Genomic DNA, 23,702 nt, shown 5'->3' with positions numbered 1-23,702 from the left:
ATCAATGGAAGTGGAGAAGGGAAACGGACTCTCCTCATGCACAGTCTCTCGGTCCCTCTCAAATCTGCTTCAGAAGATGGGGGGATCCTTTGGAATAACGTGTGTGTGCCAGGGGGGAATTGGTGTATCTCCCATTCCACCGATAAAAGCCTCCATTGGAACAAATAACCTTCTCTTTGTGTGAGTGACACCACTGCTATAAAAAGTTTCATGAAAAAGCAAGGTATCTGAAAGTGCCTGTTAACATTCCAGAGTTGAAGCTCATGATACAATGATGCCAGGCTTCGGGGAATCGACTTCCTCCCCCCGTGGCAGTAGATAAGAAGTTCAAAGAAAGGAATGTCTTACCAGTTAGAAACTTTAATAATCACAGCGAGAGAACAAAAAACACATTTCCTAGAAATGGTGGTGCTCCCAATTAAGGATCACACCCACTTCCGTCCCTATGAATCTACATCATTCCTACATTTTGCAATCTGAGCTTGTACCCTCCGTGCTTTCTGTTCAGAGACTTTCTGAGCTCTTCTTGACCTTGGGCTGAGCAAAGGAATGCTGTCCAGAGAGTGTGAATCTGTTAACCCTCTCTCTTCCAGTGTTTCTTCTCCTAGCTGTTCCCCATCCAGTATTTCCCAACTTCTGCCGTCTGAACTATGCCCCCTTGCAAACCACTGTTCCAAATCTATACTGTCTACCTGCTCCTGGGAAGATGCAGGAGCAGGAGCAGGGGAGGGGGTGGCTCCCACCATTCATCCTCAGTGCAGCTTTCCTCAGCACTGTCCCTGACATATGAAGAGTGAAGCATATCTCAGCCCATGGGATATTTGAGTTTAAATGTGTTGTATTGTGGCCATTGTCTTCTGTAACACTTCTCAAGTGCTTAAACTATACACTCTTACTTGGAACAGAATCTTTCCACATAATATAGTGATCTCACCGGTGTCATGAAGGGATTGGAGAACACATCACTCATGGAGCTAGATAATAACTTTGTCACATCTTTTCAACAAGAACATCACAGCAACTGGAAGCTCCTGTACCCACCCAGATACAATTAAGTCCAGAGCTATCCAGTGAGTAAATTATATAATGATGCTATCTACATAACCAGATCACTGTATTCTTACTGGGTTTTTCTAGATGTTTTCATTTTCAGAAAATACTTGAACACTCATGGTGGCTTAGCAAACCAATTCCACCTCCCAACTATCCTTTACACTAGTTTTCTGGCAGTTCAGGTAATGACTTATTAGATGTATTTGTCTGTCTGTTCCACAAAGATTTATGTGGACTGCTCTGCACCATGTAGGCGAAAGAAGAAAACAAAATAAAGGAACAAGTGAGGGCAAGATACAGTAAACCTTTTCCCCCCTAAGCCCTGACAGTAATGGTCCTACTTTGTTACCCAGATGAATGTATCTGGATAGCTCATTAGAGAGATAATTTCTTTGTGAATGATAGTTGTGTGATCTCCATGCACTGGGTTTCTGTGGAAGGTTGAATCAATTCTAGAAACATCAGCCATATTGATGAGTAAATGAAAAACCACTTTATTGCACTACAATAAATAGAGGTGAATGCCGCAACAATGCTTATTGAGAATGTTAGGCATGAAATGAATTTTTCAATGCACTCCATAATACAAGACAACCTTCTGCAATTTGTAAACAAGGGAGAATGGCACCACTGACAAACAGAGATCATCTTATCACAGAACCATCCGATAACTAAATGTTCAAAAGATAAATATTAGAAACATAACATCTTGTCTTTGAAAACAACACGTACAAGGCCAACACTGGAAACAAGAGAATAATGGGCATTGTAAGGGACACGAATATATTTCACAGAAGAAAAGCCTATGTTTGTATGTGTGGGAGAGAAGATGTTGGACATTTTATATATGCCAATGTGTTCATCTCTTTTGGCTTTAATGTGAGACTTAAGGCAAAGTGGTATAGAGATGTGGTAGCTAAATGAAGGTCCAAAGGTTATGGAATTGTGTTTTCCATACTATCTGTGTGTTCACACCCACGCACCCCTTGCTGCTGCCGACTGAATTTGGGCTGTCAAGAAAAATAAGGGAATTGTGCTGGCTCTGTTATGTATGCCCAAGGCTGTGTGGTTTGTAGTAGACATTAGGTCACATTGCAAAAGATAAAATAAAATGTGGATGGTCTAGTGCAGCCATAAATAATGGGATGCATTTGGACACTGCAGTCTGATGGAGACATCACTATACTCCCGGTCCTGAAAGATATTCATGCTTGCTAACAACTGTGATGTTTGAAGGATAGATCTTACTCTTTTACAGAGCTATTTAAAAAAAAAAATCTGCAAAGCTATATAAGTGTTACGGGAATGAAAAGCCTATTGGGAGCCATGTCACATTAACAACAGAAAGATTTGTACCTGATGGATGGATTCTCAAAATATGAATGTCTCTTCTGACACATAAAGATATTTTAGTGCACATGAAGGCATCACAAAGCCCCAAGAAATGCTTCCCTGCTATAAACGATAACCATTCTGATAAGCTATGCATTGATCAATGCCATTCAAGGATGGCATAGTATGAGACATTAGGACAAACAGTGTCAACAAGTTCTGATGGATTAAGTCTGGGGGGGGAAGGATGATCCATTAATTGAATATACCTCTAGTCATCAGGAGCAGGCAATAAATTGGGGTACCAACTACATCTATTTCTGGTTAGAGGATTAGAGCTGCAATCCTATGCACACTTATGTAGAAATAAGCCCCAGTGAGCCGAGTGGGACCGACTCCTGAGTAAACACACACAGGGACTGAGCTGTAAACAAGTTAGAATCATATGCACTGGAGCCGTGACATTTTTTTAAAAAGCAACTTATTTGAATTTCTGTTTCAAACAGCACTCCTAACCGTATAACAGCACTCCTAACCGTATTCCAATATTTTTGAAATGTATAAAATGTCATGCTGAAGTTTATCTATGCAAACCGAGAGCAACTTGAAGCCCATAGTTTTTGTTCGGGAAGTTTAGGGTTGGCTAATAAATTCTTGAATTTGCAATCCTGACTATATAAATAAAACATGTTATTCTGTCAAAATTGCAACAGTGAAGACAGGTCTGCCCAAAATACGTATTGTTTATGTATTTTTAAAATATAGACATATTTCATGTTACCAGCTTAAAAGAGAGTGTATGGCATAAAACACATTCGAAAATCATAAAATGATGAGAAGTGCAGATAAAGATTTCAAACAATGCTTACTCTGTATGACCAATAAAATGCATAAAAATTCCAGGGGAAATAAAAATAGTTCTGTCTGGTACCAGGCAAACCTCTTTGGGTATGGCAATCCAAGACCAGAAAGGAATCTTCCTGTAGATTTTATTTGCATGTGAGATGGATTTTGGGAAACTGTCCTGCTGGAGTCCTCATTAGTAGGAGAGGGGGAATCTCTTGAGTCTGCTTCTCATTTTCCAATCTTCAGTTCAGATATTCACATTTCCAGATCACTTTGCAGCTGTTGTTGTTGTTGTTGTTGTTGTTGTTGTTGTTGTTGTTGTTGTTGTTGTTGTTGTTGTTGTTGAAATCCTCAATTTATTAGAATCAGCATGACTTCACAGCTATGCACCGTTTCTTAAGAGCAAGTTCCTTTGAACTTAGTGGTGCTTTAATGAAAGACCATTAGATGGGTAAAACACAATGTTTAACTTTTTAATTAAAAATGAAATGGTAAGGATGGGGGAGAAATTAAATTCATTTTGCACTTAAAGGTGAACCTCCCTAATTTGCACTTTCTAAGACAATGCGAGGGCCTTCTCAGTAGTGGCGCCTTCGCTGTGGAACACCCTCCCTTCAGATGTCAAGGAAATAAGCAACTATCTGACTTTTAGAAGACATCTGAAGGCAGCCCTGCTTAGGGAAATATTTAATGTTTGATGTTTTACTGTGTTTTTACAATTCTGCTAGGAGCCACCCATTATTATTATTATTATTATTATTATTATTATTATTACCAAACCATCCTTTGATTTGTGCTTCTCCAAATTTTTCATTGCGGTTCTCCAACCACGTAATGTGCACAAAAATAAATTGGTTACCACGCTATGCACTGCTGCTTTTTTGTGTGTGCACCTACAGACCTTCCAAATGTCACTACAGTATATTCCAGAGACGGCACCGGAGTTACAAAAGCCATCCCAGTTTCTGATTTGATCCTGGAATGTCCCACTTTTCCTTAGGACGTCCCTATTTCCATCAGATAAATCTTGGAGGGTGTGAAGTTATGTGATCCCTGAGCCAAGGAGATAAGTAACCATACAACCTTTAGAAGACATCTGAGGGCAGCTCTGTAGAGGGAAGTTTTAAAATGTTTAATATTTTATTATGTTTTTATATATGTTTGAAGATGCCCAGAGTGGCTGGGACAACCCAGTCAGATGGGTGGGGTATTATTATTATTATTATTATTATTATTATTATTATTATTATTATTATTATTATTAAATAAGACATCCCAATTTTCATCAGGGAAATGTTGGAGGGCATGCATCTATTAGCGGGTGGAGTGGCAGGGGTTCCGTTCTGGTGGTGGCGGCACTGCTACTCCCAGGGATGAGTTTGGCAGCCTCAAAGGTGATGTTGCACTGTGAGTACAGGATTCTGGACCGTGATGGACATTTGGCCTGAACCGTTAGCGTTCTTACGTTCTATTTGCTGCGAAGGAATCTGAATTTGGAAAAGGTGAATGAAGGTTAATGGGGCCAGAAGCACCGCTTAACATTTTTCGATGGTCAGCAGTCAAGTATGCCAGCCTTATTCTGTGTCGAATAAACAGCTTGGCTCACGGCCCAGAATGGCAAGTGGATGTTTCTTGGCAATAGCCAAGAAATAGCTGAGAGCTACTTGAAGATTTTTCAGCGGGGTCAGTGTCATTCTTCCCAGCTAAGGATGATGTAATGGAGGTCCCTCTGTGAAGGAGAAACCATAGAAGCAGGCTTTCAGATAGTGAGAGGTAAGGTGTAGTTTGGAGATATCGAGCGAGGTAGCTGTTCTGCTTGTAACACTGCTATGCTGCCCATATCCACCTATTCTCAATTTGTATACTTGAAAATAATCCCAAATATTATGAAAAGCACTATCAACCTCCAGGAATCTCTCCTACCCAATCAAGGCTGCTGGAATGTCTCATTGCTTAAGGAAGTGAGCATAACAGAGTATTATGTAAAGCTGGATTTGTACTTAAATTGGTGTAGATCACTATAATGGGTTGAACTTTCTTAGGTCCAGGTAATAGATCTGGACTTGAAAGCATAGGCCAGCGGTGCCCAAACGTTTTTCAGAGAGGGCCAGATTTGATGAACTGAATGTGTGAGGGCCGACAAAAAGAAAAGTTGTTGAGCTTTTTTTAGGATTGAAGTCGCTGAGCTTTCCTTAGGATGGCAGAGGCAGCCATCTGTCATGTGATCAGCCGCATGCATGATATGGTTTTGCTGCTACTGTAACTGTTGAGCCTGATCTCTAGCATCAGTCTGTTAGGATAGGAAAGCAAGAGAGCACAGCAGCCAAACTAAACCTAGTGTTTTCCTTCAATGGAATTACCAAGTGATCCATTTTTTCTGCTACCTTGTGAAAATACAAAACAGCCTAACATTAACAATTCTCTCGGTTCTGTGGGCTATTTTAGCCACGGCAGAAGATTTAATTATCCAGCCCTGGATGTCAAAGAGTGTTGGGACTATTGATCCTTTTCATTTTGCAACTGACAGGAAAGATAAAGTAGTTTGCACAAGGTCATGGCAAATGTGGTGGCGAAGCTAGGATCAGAATTCAGGATCCATGGATCACAGTGTTCCTCTGCAATCATTCGCTCAGTCCACCTCCCTTTGCATTTGATTTCCATGATTCTTTATGCCTCTGCTATAGACTAGATAGGAGGATAAGATATTGACTGCGGCTAGAAAACAAAGCAAAAGCAATTGAGCATTCCTTCTTTTGAAATGCTCTGGCCTGGTGGACGTGTCTCATCTCACATATCTACATGACTCCTAATCTCCCTGAACACCAGTTCAGACAATGAACATCTGACTTTAATTTAATTAATCCTTTGAACTGCATCTGACTCTCATCTAATCAATGCCCCCCCCTCCTTATTTATGTTCCGCTCTCTTCCTATTACAGCTGAAGACATATCCTTTAAACAATTATTGAGTTCACCATGTTTTAATACCAGGTCTCCATGTTCCTTAAAATTCATTTGGTGGAGTTAGTTTTGATACTGACCTCTCATAAGGCCACCATGAATTGGTATACACAAAATAATTGCAGTTAGAAGTTTCAATAGCAGGGATATTGTGAGCAGTTGACCTGAGGTAGGGGGCTTTTGTGGCATACCCTGGATCTACTGCCCTTTTCCTGTTTTTTTATTTATTTAATGGTTTGTTTTTGTCTTTTCTTTGCCTATGGGGCTTCTGTTCACACTATTAAGAGCAATACTGGTGATACCCCAGCAATTCACTTTCTTAATGGGCATCTACACATATAAATTAGGATGCGTGCTCATGACATCAAATGCCATACATTTTTATGCTCTCTCCGAGCGGCCTCATAGAGCTCTCACGTACAGAGATGAAAGCTCAATACTCTGGAATATTCCACCAAATAATCTTCCAGAAATAGTGCTCTAGACAAAGATAATTTTTTTACAGCCATTGGAGTGATCTCAGTCCCAAAACTCAGTTTGAAATCATATTGGAATACATATTTAAAAGTTTCCTTCTGAGCTGCCATGAAATCATATGCTCTATCATCCCCCGATTTGTTATCTAGTACATGCTGGAAGATTTTTATAATTTTCTTCACAAGTGCAACTAATTTATCTTGTAGAGAGTGTTGTTTGTTTAATCAGCCAGGAGTGCAGGGGATCGAGGTAATGATTTACGCATTTCCCCAACATCCTGGTAATATCTGAGAGGAAAATTGTCTTAAAATAATCCAAGTAGGCAGCAAAACATGGAATTAAGTAATGATATTCTTGTAGTTTTGAACAATCCAGCTTCTAGCCTTGCATCTTAGATGGTTCTCTGGTAATTTTTTTTTTAAACCCTCCCCCAGACGTTAATAATCAACTCCCAAGAAGGCACCGCTTCTACCTTTCTATGTTTTTGTGTGTGTCCCAGTAACCAAACTTCTAGTAGCATGTGGAATGGTGCTATAGGAAGGACTTTGAGGCATAATCCAAAGGTCCCATTCAGAATGAACAGGAGTGTTCCTTAGTGGCGTAGTGGCGGTTGCCAGTGACCAGGGTGGAGGGGTGCCAGGTTGGTTGGGCATGCGCACATGAGCCGGGCAGGGGGTGGCAGATCAGCCCATCACCATTGACAACACTGGAGCAACCCCACCCCCCTCTGGAGCAAAGTGGGGCTGTGGTGAGCCAACTGCCCACCCATACAGAGGGGAGCCTGTCCGTCCAACACGGCCATTGGTGGGGGAAGAGGAGCACTGGGCTAGGTCGCACTTGGGACACCTGGGTGGAGGCACCTGGTTCACACCCCATCAAAAATTGTGATCCCTAGGCCACGCCCACCCCGGCACCTCCTATGCTATGCAACTGGAATCCTAAATTTTACTCAGAGCGGATACATTGAAATGAGTGGACAAGTCATGTTCATTGATTTCAGTGGCTATGTTTCAATAGTTCTTCTAAACAGGCTGTAATTTTGGTGATCTAATCTGGGATGTTAGCAGTCCAGTCAGTCAGAAGGTATAGTTTAACCAGTAATAAAACCAACAGATTTGAGGCTGTAAATGAATGAACCAATTACAGTCCTGCCTTGGTTGTTGAATGGAATCTGTTCCGGAAGTCCATTCGACTACCGAAAACGTTCGAAAAACAAGCTGCGGCTTCCAATTAGCTACAGGAGCTTCCTGCACTCAATCAGAAGCCCCGGAAGCTGTGTCGGACGTTCGGCTTCCAAAGAACATTCGGAAACTGGAACATTCACTTCTGGGTTTGCGGCGTTTGGGAGCCAAAACAAATGAGTACCAAAGCGTTCAACAACCAAGGTTCAACTAGTTTGATACACAGTGCTTCATTTGGAAAATGCTACCTACATGAAGAAAAGAATAGCATGACTTCCCAAAAAAGAAATGGCAAGATAAAGTAAAATGCAATATGCCAATGTAGTGCTTAAGTGTGAGTGAAGAAAGGAATAAGAATGTCATTTTAATTGCACTGACAATGCAATCAATCAGATTAATTTAAGAAGCCTAGACTTACTGTTCCCTAAATTTTAGACTCGTATTCCCCTCTCCAACCTGTTTAGTTTTCAAAATGTTTTTTCAAATCCCAGCAACATATTTTGCATGGAGGAAATATGCTTTGTGCTAGAAACAGAGTTAAACTAAGGTCAGCATGTACCATCTTCTAAAGTTTCTTTTCAGGATGGTTTGAGAAGTGAAGAGGGGCATTTCAGGGCATAAAAGAGGAGCAGAATGCTTAGAATTGCAGCAGAGAATGTTATGTATTGAAGTTCTCACCTTGGCCACCAGGGGTGTGTGTATATAGTTTATTCTGCTGCGGTTTTCACTCAGGTCAGCTTATGCAAATGAAGGATTAGAAACTGACACTCAGGGATTGGTTAGCTGCAGAATGTTGTTACTGTTACATTGTAGCTGAGCTCTATATAAGCTGGTGGCTGAGGCCTCCAGCTCAGTTCTGTTCCAGCCTGCAAATAAATAAGAGCTGTTTTGGAAATCGCTGTGTCGTCTGTTGTGTCCACCCACAACTTAACACTGGCGACGAGGGTGGGATCATGGACATCAGAACACAGACAGCACACAGCCAGTCAGCGCAAGGGCAAATCACTGAGCTGAATCACTGAGCTGAAACGCTGAGCGAAATCACTGAACAGAACCAACTCAGAGCTGCCCGTTCTGGCTAAGAGCACTGTGTTCCATCCATCGCCCACCACGTCGGCATCGGAGTCATGGCTACACTAGTGCCTCTACCGCCGTTTGCCCCGGCCTCTGAATCATGGGACTCATATCTCGCTCGGTTCGAATGCTACCTTCAAGCAAACGAGCTAACAGAGGTATCAGAGGAGCGGAAGCGAGGCCTTTTCCTCAGCCTCTGCGGGCCCGAAGTGTTTGAGACGGCCAGAGTTTTAGTCGCTCCACTCGCAGTTCACAGAGCACCGTGGGACGCGCTACAAGAAAAGCTACGCGGCCACTACGCGCCCAAGCCGTCCAAAATTGCGGCCCGCCACGCCTTTTACCACCGGAACCAGGCAGAGGGGGAGTCGATCAACGACTACGTCGCCGCTCTCCGAAAGGCCGCTTTAACCTGCGAGTTCCGAGACTTAGACGATGCCATGATGGATCGGATCGTCTGCGGGGTCTGGGACAACCGTCTGCAACGGCGCCTCCTTGCCAAACCAGACCTCACGCTGCAGAAGGCCATCGAGGAGGCTGCGGCCTCAGAAGCGGCTGAACTCTCCGCCCAGGAGATCCGCAAGGCCAGCAGCCCACGACCTACAAAAAAGCCAATCGCCGTACACCATGAAGAGGCTAGCAGCGACGAGGCATCAACCAGCGAAGACGATGACGTGCACCAGACGAAGCGGGAACGCGGGAACTTCAAACAGAAGTCCAAGGGCCAATCAGAATGCGCCGGCTGTGGAGGCGACCACCCCCGCGTCAAATGCCGATTCAGAGACGCCATCTGCCGGCAGTGCTCCAGAAAGGGTCACATCGCCAAGGTCTGCCGATCTACGCCATCAAACACAGCCTCTTCACCATCTCGCCAGTCCAAGTCGTCAACCCGGTCCGCAAACAGTAACTGTTTCGCTCTCACCAACTGTTGCTGCTCATCCGGAACCACGATTGGACAAACCGACTCGCCTACGCGACGCAAACTACACATCACGGTGCTCATCGAAGGAGCTCCGTGTGACATGGAGATCGACACCGGGTCTGCCCTGTCCGTTGTGTCCTGGAGCACTATCAAAAGACTTGTGCCCAAGCTGTCTAAGAGGCAGCTTGACCGACATCGTGTACACCTGAGGGACTACCAGGGGAACGACATTCCCGTGACGGGCGTCGGCCAGTTCCAGGTCAAGTTCAAAAACTTCTCGGGCCCACTCCGACTCGTGGTAGTTGAAGACCCGCGGCCCAGCCTCCTAGGGCTAGAATGGTTTGGCGCCCTCGGTCTAGAAGTCACCGGCATCAACTGCATCTCCAACGCGGAAGTGGAAAAGTTAACTAAAGAATTTGCCGAGGTTTTCGATGGCACCTTGGGCCAATATACAGGCACACCCATCTCCTTTAGCCTTGATCCACAAGTAGCTCCAATCAAGCTAAAGCCACGCCGGGTTCCGTTCGCCCTCAAGGCTAAGGTGGACGAACAACTGGACAAATTAATCGCGCAAGGGGTTTTGGAGCCGGTCGACCATGCCAAGTGGGAAACGCCTATCGTCACACCTGTCAAGCCGGATGGGTCGGTGAGGATATGCGCAGACTACAAGTGCACGATCAACAAGGCGCTTCAGCAGCACGCGTATCCAGTTCCCGTCGTCCAACACCTGCTGCATTCTTTGGGCGAAGGCAAGGTCTTTGCTAAGCTGGACCTTGCCCAAGCCTATCAACAACTGCCTGTTGACGACGCCACCGCTGAAGCTCAGACGATCGTCACCCACCGAGGAGCGTTCCGATGCCGCCGACTACAGTTCGGGGTGAGCGTGGCTCCCGGCATCTTTCAAAGCCTCATGGAGCGCCTTCTGCAGGGACTGCCAGGCGTGGTACCATATTTCGATGATGTACTGGTATCCGCAGACTCAAATCAGCAGCTGTTCGAGCGCCTCCGCGCTGTGCTGACCAGGTTCCAGGAGGCCGGACTCAAGGTGAAGAAGGAAAAGTGTCTGATTGCCGTTCCACAGGTGGAGTTCCTGGGCTACCTCATCAACGCCTCTGGCCTTCACCCAACGGCATCCAAAATCCGGGCCATTCAGGAGGCCCCGATTCCAAAGAACAAGACTGAATTGCAGGCGTTCCTGGGGCTGCTGAACTTCTACAATATGTTCCTGCCCCACAAGGCAACGCTAGCGGAGCCTCTCCACCGCCTGCTCAGCACAAAGGCGCCATGGTCCTGGGGTCATCGGGAGACAGCGGCCTTCAACGCAGTCAAGTCCCTCCTCTCCTCAGACAGTGTGCTGGTACAGTACAGTGAAGCCAGACCACTGGTCCTCGCCTGTGACGCCTCGCCCTTTGGCATCGGTGCAGTCCTCAGTCACCGGTTCCCGGATGGGAGGGAAGCACCACTTGCTTACTTCTCTCGAACGCTGTCTCCGGCGGAACGGAATTACAGCCAGCTCGACAAGGAGGCACTGGCGCTTGTGGCTGGAGTGAAGAGGTTCCACGAATATCTCTACGGGAGAACCTTTGACCTCATCACTGACCACAAGCCGCTCCTGGGCCTCCTTGCAGGAGACAGACCTACTCCGCCGATCCTCTCGCCACGCATGCTGCGATGGACTGTTTTTCTGGCAGCATACAGCTATCGGCTCATTCATCGCCCGGGAAAGTCGCTGGGCCATGCTGATGCCCTCAGTCGTTGCCCCCTTCCGGCGTTGGTGGAAGATCCAGCTCCTGCTTCATCGGTACTCCTGCTTGAGGACCTCCCATCGGCACCAGTGTCGGCTACCGATGTGGCCTCCGCATCTTCCCAGGACCGCACCATCAGACGTGTGCTCAACTGGGTGTGGAGGGGGTGGCCAGAAGGGCCATTCACATCTGAGTTCCAGCCATTTGCGACCAGACAGCACGAGCTCTCGGCACATCGCGGCTGCCTACTGTGGGGGGACCGAGTCGTGGTTCCCCAAAGACTCCGCCAACGCATCCTTGAGGCTCTGCACATCGGCCACCCAGGGATCGTTAAAATGAAGGCGTTGGCTCGGTGTTACGTCTGGTGGCCTAACATGGACGAGGCCATCACCTCCTGGGTTGCCTCCTGTCAAGCGTGTCAAGAATCGAGACCTGCACCACCGGCAGCTAAGGGCAACACCTGGGAGACGCCAAAGGCACCCTGGTCGAGGGTGCACATTGACCTTGCTGGCCCTTTTCACGGCCGGACCTTTATGGTAGTGGTGGACGCTTATTCGAAATGGCTGGAGGTGGCTCTGATGCCCTCCACCACTACCGAAGCCATAGTCCGGGTGCTGCGGGGCCTATTCGCAACGCATGGATGTCCTGATGTCCTCGTCTCCGACAACGGGCCACAGTTCACATCGGGCGCTTTTGAAAGGTACCTCTTAGGGCTGGGCATCCGCCACGCCCTAACAGCTCCATTCCACCCGGCCAGCAACGGACAGGCAGAACGAATGGTGCGCTCAGCGAAAGAGGCACTGGCACGCCTGGACCAGAAGGACTGGCATGAGCGAGTTACGGAATACTTGCTCGTGCAACACATTACCCCGCATGCAGCCACAGGGCGGAGTCCAGCTGAACTGCTTATGGGCCGTCGCCTCAGATCTCCGCTCGACCGGTTGCATCCAGACTTCGGGGTAGCCGAGCCCCCGGGCGGTGCTAACGCACCAAGGTCTTTTATTCCCGGGGATAAGGTTTTTGCCAGAAACTACGTGGGGGACGTTCCTTGGGTGCCGGCCACGATAGTGGGAGTCACTGGGCCCCGCTCATATCAGGTGGCACTTGAGGACGGGCGTTTGTGGCGCCGGCACATAGACCAACTGAGGCGCCAGGTTGGAACTTTGGACGATACCGCAGTACCCTCAACGGCAGCCTCAGCTCTAGAACCGACACCATTGGAAGGCGAGGCTCCATCTACACCCCCTTCACAAACTGCGGACATGGGGCCAAGCCGAGCCACTGCAGGGGTTTTGCCTGACTCCCTTGAGACGCCGACCACCGCCTTGCCTGAGTGTCCACCGAGTCCGATCGTGACAGGCCTTCCAACAGCAGCGGAGCCAGAGACCTCAGGCCCAACGACACCAGTGGTAGCACAGCAGTCGCAACGGGACTCGGGCAGCCAACCGGGCTCTGATACTGGCCCACGGCGGTCAGGTAGGGTTCCCAAACGCCCAGCATATCTAAAAGACTATGTTACACACAATTTGCACACATAATGCTGCATCGTAAATTGAACTGTTATGCTATGTGTTTTAATGAATATTGCTGTATATAATGGAACCACTATGCTTGTAACCTAATGCCTTATCTCGGTGGGGAGGGGTGTTATGTATTGAAGTTCTCACCTTGGCCACCAGGGGTGTGTGTATATAGTTTATTCTGCTGCGGTTTTCACTCAGGTCAGCTTATGCAAATGAAGGATTAGAAACTGACACTCAGGGATTGGTTAGCTGCAGAATGTTGTTACTGTTACATTGTAGCTGAGCTCTATATAAGCTGGTGGCTGAGGCCTCCAGCTCAGTTCTGTTCCAGCCTGCAAATAAATAAGAGCTGTTTTGGAAATCGCTGTGTCGTCTGTTGTGTCCACCCACAACTTAACAGAGAACATACACTACTTTCCCATTTTTTCCTCCTCCTCCTCCTCTTCTCCCTTCTATAGTTGTTAAAGCTTCTAGCACTCTTAGAAGGAATCATGGGAACAAATAGAACTGTTACTGCACTGCCCAAATTGCTTTCAAAAACCATTTTCTTTGTGAAAAAGGGGAAGAGTAAAAAGTACAAAGCCTTAAGCCCATTTTAATGATTGATTGGCTACCTTGAAAACAGAACCCAAAACAGCTTCCTTTTGCCCCAAATTTGCCACTTGAAAATCACTGCCATTTCGATCCCAAAACATTTCGAGAATGCGGTGAGACTTTGCTGCTTGTTTCCGCTCCATTTATGCTGAGGGGAGAATTAATAATTTATATAACATGTATTAATCTATACATTAATCAATCATTTTATGTAACCAAGGAAGATAAATAGCCGAAGAATCGCATTAGGCTTTCATATGCATCACTGCGTGCTGCGGGAGTCAAAGAACAACATCAGGAATGGGTGCTGGGCCTCGTCAGCATGACTCGTCTTCCAAAAGGTTTGGCCAGCTGCAAATTAATATCGTATTGAACCTACTATTTCCAAACGAATTCATTAAGCATGCTTCTCAACTTAATGGCGCGTACAGTGTCCTTGTGTGTTTATTGTGGTTTCTCCTTTGCCCTAAAACTCCTGGAACCTGCTAGAGCCAATATCCACCCACCCCGACGAGCTACTAATTTGTCCTCCAGCAGTGCTGGAGGACATGGTGTGCTGCTAGGTTGTGTTGGAAATGATAAAACAGTTAGGCTCTCCACTCCTGTGAGTGGTAGGAAGTTTCATGCACAGTGCTCCTTGGGCTTAGCCTCCTTTGGAGGAGAGACCACTGGAGACTAATGATTTGATGGGGGGGGGATATGTGTTTTAAAGTGGGTGTACACATTATATATACCCTTACTAGGCAGCTACTTCCAGCGAAATCTCTGGTCCGTCTCTCTGTCTTGGCCCCAGAATTCTTCTTTCCTCTCACATCTGCATGGAAACAAACACCTTACAGCCAGGGAAGGACAACTGGCCAGTTTTTGCACCCCCCCCCCCAAAAAAAATTAAAGTTCAGTTCCCCCCACTTCTATACCAGTTTGCATTTTTTTAAAAAAGGAAAAGCTCCTGAGAAAACCACCCTCCCACTATATATAAGAGTCTGGTGACTTCTGTTTCAGTGCAAGCACACAAAAGCTTATACCAAGAACAAACTTAGTTGGTCTCTAAGGTGCTACTGGACTATATATATTTCATTCAGGGCAGGTAGCCAACAGTGGACAATATGTATCAGTACTGATAACCTCATCGGTACCAATGGTTCCTAGATCATCAACGTACAATTGGGAGAAACATACCTACCACTATTTCAATAAAGGTCAGAAGAATCGATAAAGGCATTCAGATTTCCGAATGGTATTGAAAAAGTGATGTAATATTTGAAAACTTTGAAGGAACAGAGTTGAATTAGACTACTTCTGCTTTCCAGCTTTCCGTGCCCAACAACTTTATGGGTTAAGGTGCTGTAAAATCTGTTTGAGAACTTTTCCGCCTTTAAAGAAAAAAATGAAAGGAAAAAAAAAAAACAACTTACCAAGGCATCAACTGAAATGTCACCTTGAGGCCTGGTGATATGCAATCAATCAACATTTTGGCACACGTGCTTATTGTATCAGTGTTGTGCCTATCGATCTGATGGCCTGTACTGGAGGGGGTGACCTGCACTAGGGAAAGGAAGGAATTCTGTCTCTGCTCCTTGGCAGGCTTTTGCTTGGACTGTTTTGGCATGAAGCCTGAAGAATGAAAAGGTGTTCTGCGTCTCGGTGTCTCTCTGTAGATAGAACACCCTCTAGAGATGCATTATCTGTCTCTTCTCCTATTTTCCTATCAGCAATCAACTGCCATTACAGGGTAAGAATGGCGGAAATGCATGTCTCCCGAATATGCTCACCCAATGGCAGTATCAGTACTAGTGCTGACAAGGAGGGGGGGGGAGTAACTGTCTTGCAATACTTTGTACAGGACACCACAAAGACCAATTTTCTCCACCATCCCTTACTCGTGCTTGCAGTATCTCATAGGCACCTTCCCTCAGAGAACAGAAGGCCAGCAGGTCCAGGAGACAGAAGCCAGAAGCTTTATCTTGGCTATGATGACAGAAACAGTGCTAATTATGACTGTTGCTTGTTAACATTTATGTAAGGTCAACAACAGACAAGCTGTTGTTTACAACAGCATAAAGGCATGCTAATGATGCTACGGAGGAAACTTAAGACGCTTGGTTTTCTTAAGGCTGGCGAAAGCTAGCAGCATGTAAAAAAAGGAAACGGACTGTTGCTGTTGTTGTTTTCTATTTTTTTAACCAATTAATAATGATAAATAAATAAGAATAAAAATGTGCACCCCACCACCACGACCATCCATTGTAACGATCCAACCTCCCAAAATTTCAATCTCTTGTGATGGTTTGACCCCTTTCCATTTTAACAGTACAAATTATACTTTTTTAGAATTTGTACTGTTGTTGTTGTTGTTGTTGTTGTTGTTGTTGTTGTTGTTGTTATGTCACCCATCTGACTGGGTTGCCCCAGCCACTCTGGGCTGCTCCTGACCACCATAGTATGTTAGAGATGTTCTAGGCCTTAGGTTTTCAACTTTTTTGAGTCCATCCAGCTACATTCTTCCTGCAGCTCCCCTGTAGGCATAGAAGCCAACTCCTCAAGGCTGTGCAGGCTTCGGCCCCCACAATAAAATATTTGAGGGGGCTGGGACCCCCTCCCCAAAGTTGAAGAGTATTCTCATTCAAATAGTGTGTGTGTACTGCACCATGTGATCAATTATGTGGGGTGGGGCTTACCTGGGCCCTCACAATATATTATTCAAGTTGGCACCCCTGCCTGTGGGATATCTGGTAAAAACTTGCAGTGGGATAAAAGAGCTGGGGGGGGATCACATCTGGCCACCAATGTGCCTCTTTGGTTTCAGATAGTACACTGGTAGACAAGTCTAAAAAGCCCAGACCTCCTAGGAGGTTTTGTTTGGTCAGAATTGAGTTGACACTTCCAGCGTTAATGCTAAATACCTTAACGGTCAGGGGAACCTTTACCTTTACATTTTTTACCTTACTTCTGGTAAATGAGCCACTTCTGGTAAATGAGCCACATAGCGACTAGAGGGCCGTGAAAATTTGTGTCCCGGGCATTTTCGATCCATCTACCCGTATACTATCTGAATCCAAAGGGTTGCCAGATCTGAAATATATTGGCATTATTCTCAGCTCTCCTACCCCACTATTATGTTAATTCATCGTTTAGGGGTTTTGTGTTTATTTGCACAGATCTCCCTGGCACGTGTGTTGTGTTTTTGTGTGCTGTGCATGCATAGAGAGAGGGAGTCCCATTCCCTGAAATCCCAACCTTGCCTACTCGTAAGCCCCACCGAATTCTCACACCAAGCAAAGTGCAGGGTTTTTGTTGTTGCTGCAAGCTGCACATATACCTTGAAACTCTGGTCCATCTGCAGGCAGTACAACCCCCTCTGAGGCAGAGGCAAGGCTCAGGAGCTACATTTCCCATCAGGCAAAGGGAGGAGTCTGAAGAGGAGTGAGCTGAGAATTGTGGCAATTGAGCAGGGAGGGAACTGAGTGCATGAAAAGAAAAATTGGTGAGGATTTAACCAAGGATGGAAGGCAAAGTTGAAGGATGGTGGTTTCATCAGTACTCCTAATTATGAGCCAAGATACAGTTCGAAAGCACACCAGTGCAAGTAGATAAATAGGTACTGCTGTGACGGGAAGGTAAATGGAGTTTCCGTGTGCTCTGGTTTCTGTCACAGTGTTCCATTGTGCCAGAAGCGGTTTAGTCATGCTGGCCACATGACCTAGAAAGCTGTCTGTGGACAAACACCGGCTCCCTCGGCCTGAAGCGAGATGAGCGCCGCAACCCCATAGTCACCTTTGAGTGGACCTAACCGTCCAGAGGTCCTTTATCTTTACCTTTTACCTGCCACATGGTATATATACACCAAAGCAAGAGTTTATTCTTTTAATAAGCTGTCATTTTATTCTGACAATATTCAAAGCTCTCCTCCTTTTTTTGGTAGCATTTAACACATCTTTGCCTCTGTTTCTTAGGTGTGACTCCTTGTGCCTTCCTGCATTATGATGAGTATTCGTTTTCACGGACTTGAGGCCATGTCTGCATGACAATCTGCAAAGGCCATTGTTGATTTCCCATTCAGCAATGGACGCATTCAGTTTTCTTCTCATTATTCAGTGTGAAAAATACATGCTGTCTGAACCGATGGAAGGATTTCTCACCTTTGGCATATTCCAGCCTGCAGGGAGCTATTTTCAGTCGGATACGCTTTCTTACATTCATGTGTTTAGCTAGCAGGTGGCTATTGAAAAATGATGCTGTATTTTAAACATTAATTAATAATAGACAATCTAAGCAGACTTAAACACACACACACACACACATTTGAGGAAATTTAATGCTGTTAGTGAAACAAGTAGCGTATTTAAACCAGGAAATACTTATGCATGAAGCTGAACATTTCTTTATCAGCTTGGTTTTTGCATCTGGGAAATAGAATTGCCCGTCCTATTTGGGAATAGACTTAGCTTGTCTGTTCCAGTTGGGCTCTGCTGACAACCTCCTGACTTTCCTTAGTGATATCACTGCTGGGCACCATTAATCACACTAGGTTAAGAATCGTCCATCAACAAAGCTCACCTGGGGAACTGCCCCATTGTCTACATTGCTACTAAATGAAAGTAAATAAAACATCCAATTTATGCTGATGATATGATACTGACTTTAATCTTATCACCTCCAAATGCATAAGCCTCACAGCATTATTGGACTTTGGCACTGTGTTTAAGAGGAGTACACAACACACACACACACACACACACACAAAACACAACACCCAACGTTTCTCAGTCTCGCAAGAACGGCTGAAAGTCTTGGATACTAATTCTGCAGTGACATTATAATTCTCACTATATTTATTTGAAAGTATTATCCATTCATTTCAGTAGGACTTGCTTGCAAGAAATGTTGCTTATAGTCACAGTTTCTGGCACTCTGTTGATCTTCTAATCATATGGGTAAACTGGGTAGATGGAAAACAATCCAAATAACAATACAGACAAATTTATATCGACTAATTCTGGATTAGTCCCCAATTAGATTTCTCGTGGAAATGGCACTTTTCCCTGTGCAGGGTTTATGACAGGGCTGTGGAGGGAGGAAGCATTATGTTTAAAGTGGATCGGGGGTGGGGGAATTTAACAAACCTGATTCTGAATTAAGGCTGAGCTGAAAATTCTTTGAATTGCAATTTTGAGGAGGGGAAAGTGTGTGCAAGAGAGAAGGCAGGCCTTCCGTTAGTTTAAGTTGTTTTATTGCTACTTGCAGGGGCATAGCAAGGTAAATTGGTACCCGGGGGCAAAAAAAAAAAAAAAATTGCCCCCCCCCCGAGGCGTAGAAAGGTCAGGTGGTACCTGGTGTGGAAAATTTCTTGTCAACCCCCCCATTGATTTCCCCCCCTGCAAAAATGGTTTTACATTATTTCATATTTTCTTACAAAGGAATAATAACAAGTAATGATAATAAAAAAAACTTTTATTTATATCCCGCCCTCCCCGGCCGAAGTCAGGCTCAGGGTGGCTAACATCAGATACATAACATTGGTATAAAATCAAACAATAATTAAATTACCTCCTAAAAAACATCTCAAAATCAAATTAAAGTCTAATTAGATGGCTTTCCACAGGGTTAGGGTTGGGAACAGTATTGCTCCAGTGAACTTGAAATTTCAGCCTTCACGACATAGGAAAACAGCCAAGTAAACAGCTATTTTGGTGGAGGAGGGTCAAGATATGAACCGATATGCATGAAATTTCATATATAGCTATATAATCCCTAGTATAGTAAGATAAGGCCTTTGGAGCAGGCATTTTTTAAAAAAAGTATTTTATGAACCGCCCTAGTAAGGCAGTAATTGTTCCTTGTTAATTTGTCACCCCTCCATTATGGAACTTGGGGCGGACCGCCCCCTACGCCCCCCTTGCTACACCTTTGGCTACTTGAACACAGCAAGAGTGGTAGATTCCCCCCCCCCCAGCAGCTGCTGTTCTCCCTCTGCCAAAATAATACCTATCAGAATGAAGCTACATGTTGATGTAGCATAATTCCAAGGGATATTCAAAGGGATATACTGTATGATGGTGGGCAGCTGTAGGAGATGGACAATGGTGTGTGAGAATAAGTTTTGGGGTTTGAGGTCAGCTTTATACTTGAAATCAAGTATAAAATCAATTCATGAGATTTTGTTGCAGTCAGGACCATTTTCCATGGGGAAATGATTTATTTGCTTAGAGGAGAGGACAAGAGAAACTTATTAACATTCTTTGCTAAAACGAGAAGAATGGAGATCTTATTTTTGTGGTAACACTTTTATAAGGATTGTATAAATTGTGGAAAATCATGGTTAGACTTTTATAGGGATTGTGCAGCTTTTTTTAAAAAAATGACAATCTGTATCCCGTATGTACAATATTTGCTGCCCTTCTTGTCAAATTTATCGGAGTCACAGGATTAAATCATGGCCTGAACTGTATCAAGTCTAGCATCTGCACAGAAATTCATTACGTCAGCAACAGCAGGAAGGGGTCAGTGGTTCACCAGCACCAATGCTATATCCCACAAGGTTTTAGAGCATTGTAACCAAAGGAGATAACCTGTAAGTGCAAGGTCTTCCTCCAGGGCAAAGGGACTTCCTCATTCTTGCCAAGTCTGCTCTGGAGGGTCGGGGAAAACACCAGCATAGATTCTGGGGTGTGAGAAGGCACACAGGAATAGGAGAAGTTAAGGAAATCCCACTGCACATTTAAAAGGAAAAAAGTAAAGGACCTCTGGACGGTTAAGTCCAGTAAAGGCGACTATGGGGTTGCAGCACTCATCTCACTTTCAGGCCGAGGGAGCCGGTGTTTGTCCATGGACAGCTTTCTGGGTCATGTGGCCAGCATGACTAAACCATGTCTGGTGCAATGGAACACGGTGACAGAAACCAGAATGCATGGAAACACTGCTTACCTTCCCGCCACAGCGGTACCTATTTATCTACTTGCACTGGTGTGCTTTCGAACTGCCAGGTTGGCAGCAGCTGGGACAGCGCAATGGGAGCGCACCCCATAGCACTGATTCGAACCGCTGACCTTCCAATCGGCAAGCCCAAGAGGCTCAGTGGTTTAGACCACAGTGCCACCCACGTTCCTGTATACTGCGGTAGTGTTGCCTCATTTAACAGAGACCATTTGGATTCATTGAAAGCCTGGTATGAATACCAAGCCTTGAAAAACATCTTTTTCAAACAGATCCCTCCCCACACCTTTTAGGAGCATGATAAGAGTTCTGAGTAACTTTAAAGTTTGCACCTTGTGGTTCAGATGACACCATCTTATTTGCTGTGCAAATAGATGCCCATTTGAAAAATGGACAGTCCAATGAAAATCCAAGGTATAATCTCATCTTCATTCCTTTATAGTTCTCTAGACGGAGTCCATTTGGAAGCCCCTCTATAAATACATGTAGTGTTTTAAAATATTGTTCTACCCTGTTTCAAAAAGCATTTATTATCAGTGATTAAAGATCTAATAGCTGTTGACACCATGAGTAGCTTGCCTTACAAATATATTAAGTTGTAGATCAAGGAATTGCTGAGTGGTCTTTTTTGCTTGTTGGTTTATTGATTTCCTGTTTGTTGTGCTTTCTCAATTAAATTGTGTTTATAAAAAATGTCTCCACACACACACCACACCCCATCTGCAAAATCTCACTCTTGTCTTTTTATCCAAAACTGCAACTGGGCTAAGCAGCCTTTCATTGTGTGATATACTCCATGTCTCATTGGTGATATAATCAGTGTCTACTTGTCACAGGTGCAAAGAAGATGGCCATTATAAACCATGCCAGCAATTGCTTCAATGTCTGCAGACATAACTCAAAGGCTGGCAGGCTTGTCTCGCTGCAGGACAGCAACATCATTCAATAAAAAAGATATATCTATGCTTTCAAGCCCAAACTTGATGTTGTTATCCAAGGAAGCTTCAGAGCTCATATCGCTTTCAACACCAAGGATGGCATGGGGGTCAGAAATCAGATGAACGGAGCTTTCTATACTCAGTGAAACTGGGACATCATTGGATGTTTCTGTTGTACAGTGGTACCTTGGTTCTCAGACTTAATCCATTCCAGGAGTGCGTTCCAAAACCAAAGCGTTCCAAAACCAAGGCGCGTTTTCCCATAGAAAGTAATGCAAAACGGATTAATCTGTTCCAGACTTTTAAAAACAACCCCTAAAACAGCAATTTAACATGAATTTTGCTAACAAGACTGTTGATCCATAAAATGAAAGCAATAATCAATGTACCGTACTATGAAATAAATAAGATAATATTGTAGATGATAAAATTAAAATTATTTTTTTATCTTAACTGCACTGATTATAGTCATTGTTTGGATGGGGGGGGGCTTTTATCCATTTCTGCAGTCACACAATCAATCAATCATTAGCTGAACTGGGTTCCACATAGTCAAAAAAACAAATTAACCCAAAAAGCCTCAAAAACGAAAACACAAACAAAAGCACCAAACTTAACCCATTCCGGAAACCCGTTTGACTTCTGAAATGTTCAAAAACCAAAGTGCAGCTTCTGATTGGTGCAGGCGCCCCGGAAACAATAGCCGACAACCACATCGAACGTTCAGCTTCCGAAAACCGTTTGAAAACAGTTACTTCTGAGTTTGTGGCGTTTGGGAACCAAGGTGTTTGAGTACCAAGGTACTACTGTATAGGGAACCATGAGCCCTAACCTTCATTTAGGGTGGGAAGGAATCATTAGTTGACAGTCAACTGCTACCTTATAGGTTCAACCTGACAGGTGTTCCAATTTTATTTTCCTGTGAACCTTCGGTGTTTGTAGGAAAATGTTGTTTTTGCTATATAGATTTCTCAAGTTCAGACGGATGTTCTTAGGGACTGGTCTTTCCTCAGAAACATAGAGATCTCTAGGGGTGGATCAGTGATTCCTCTTTTTCACCCATCCAAATACTGAAAAGGATGACTTGGTAGGGAGACCAACGACAGCTACCCTTCTGAAAGATGGCCGATTTCATCCCATCAGAAGGGTCAATTACACCTACCAGTTTCATGAAATTTTACTACAAAAAATTGCCAGCATTTTTTTTTCTTTAAACATGCACACAAACACAATAATTAAAGATGCCCAGCAAGGGGGGGGGGGGCCCTCAGCTTATTTCCCTGTAGTTTGGCAGGATTCATTCACTCAGAAGGGGCTACTATTCCTGCAAATTTTATTGACTTCTGTTAAAAGGAAGGGGAGTTTAGCCATTTTGTTATTTCCAAGTATGGGAAATGAAACAACATTTACCCCCATTTTTAATGAAACCAGATCCTGAGCCAAATCAGGCAACCTCCGAAACATTTCTGATGTTTTCCGGAGTGCCCAGTTAGGATCCAAACTGAACCTTTTGTTCAGTGCTCACCCATGTGATACAGTAAACACTCTGATACAGAAAACAAACTGTAGATGTCTTCTTAAGTCACTTTGATAATTCTGTTTATAAAATGCAACTCACAAATGTTTAACAATTATAATAATTAGATTGACAGTTTTTGCAAGCTGAGTTTCAAGCTTTGTAAATACACACACACACACACACACACACACACACACACACACACACAAACACATATACATACATACATATATACATACATACACACACACACACATAAGATAATGCTGGGTTGCATGGTACTTGAGTATGTGTTTAACACAGAAATAAATTTCTTTAGGAGCAGTAAGGCAGACTACACCATAGCAGTCTTAGCAAATAAATTGATATTGAAAATTATTTCACCAGAGCTGCCCTCCTATAATTCAGAGTGAGGCTGCTGCCTGCAGGCATCAGAGTTTGGGAGTTATTAAAGGGCAGCAAAAGTCAGCTGCATAATTTATTTGTATCCTCTTACTAGCAGGGAGGCACCATTTAGATTTTCTGCTGCAAGAGCCAAATGTCATTGAGTAACTCTGCATTTCAGAATAAAATAATCACCGCCCACCACAAATAAGAGCTAACAGGA

Source organism: Lacerta agilis, chromosome 11 (assembly GCF_009819535.1).
Source record: "Lacerta agilis isolate rLacAgi1 chromosome 11, rLacAgi1.pri, whole genome shotgun sequence".
Classification (NCBI taxonomy): domain Eukaryota; kingdom Metazoa; phylum Chordata; class Lepidosauria; order Squamata; family Lacertidae; genus Lacerta; species Lacerta agilis.
The sequence above is the reverse complement of the archived record's forward strand: the minus strand, read 5'-3'. Positions refer to the sequence as shown.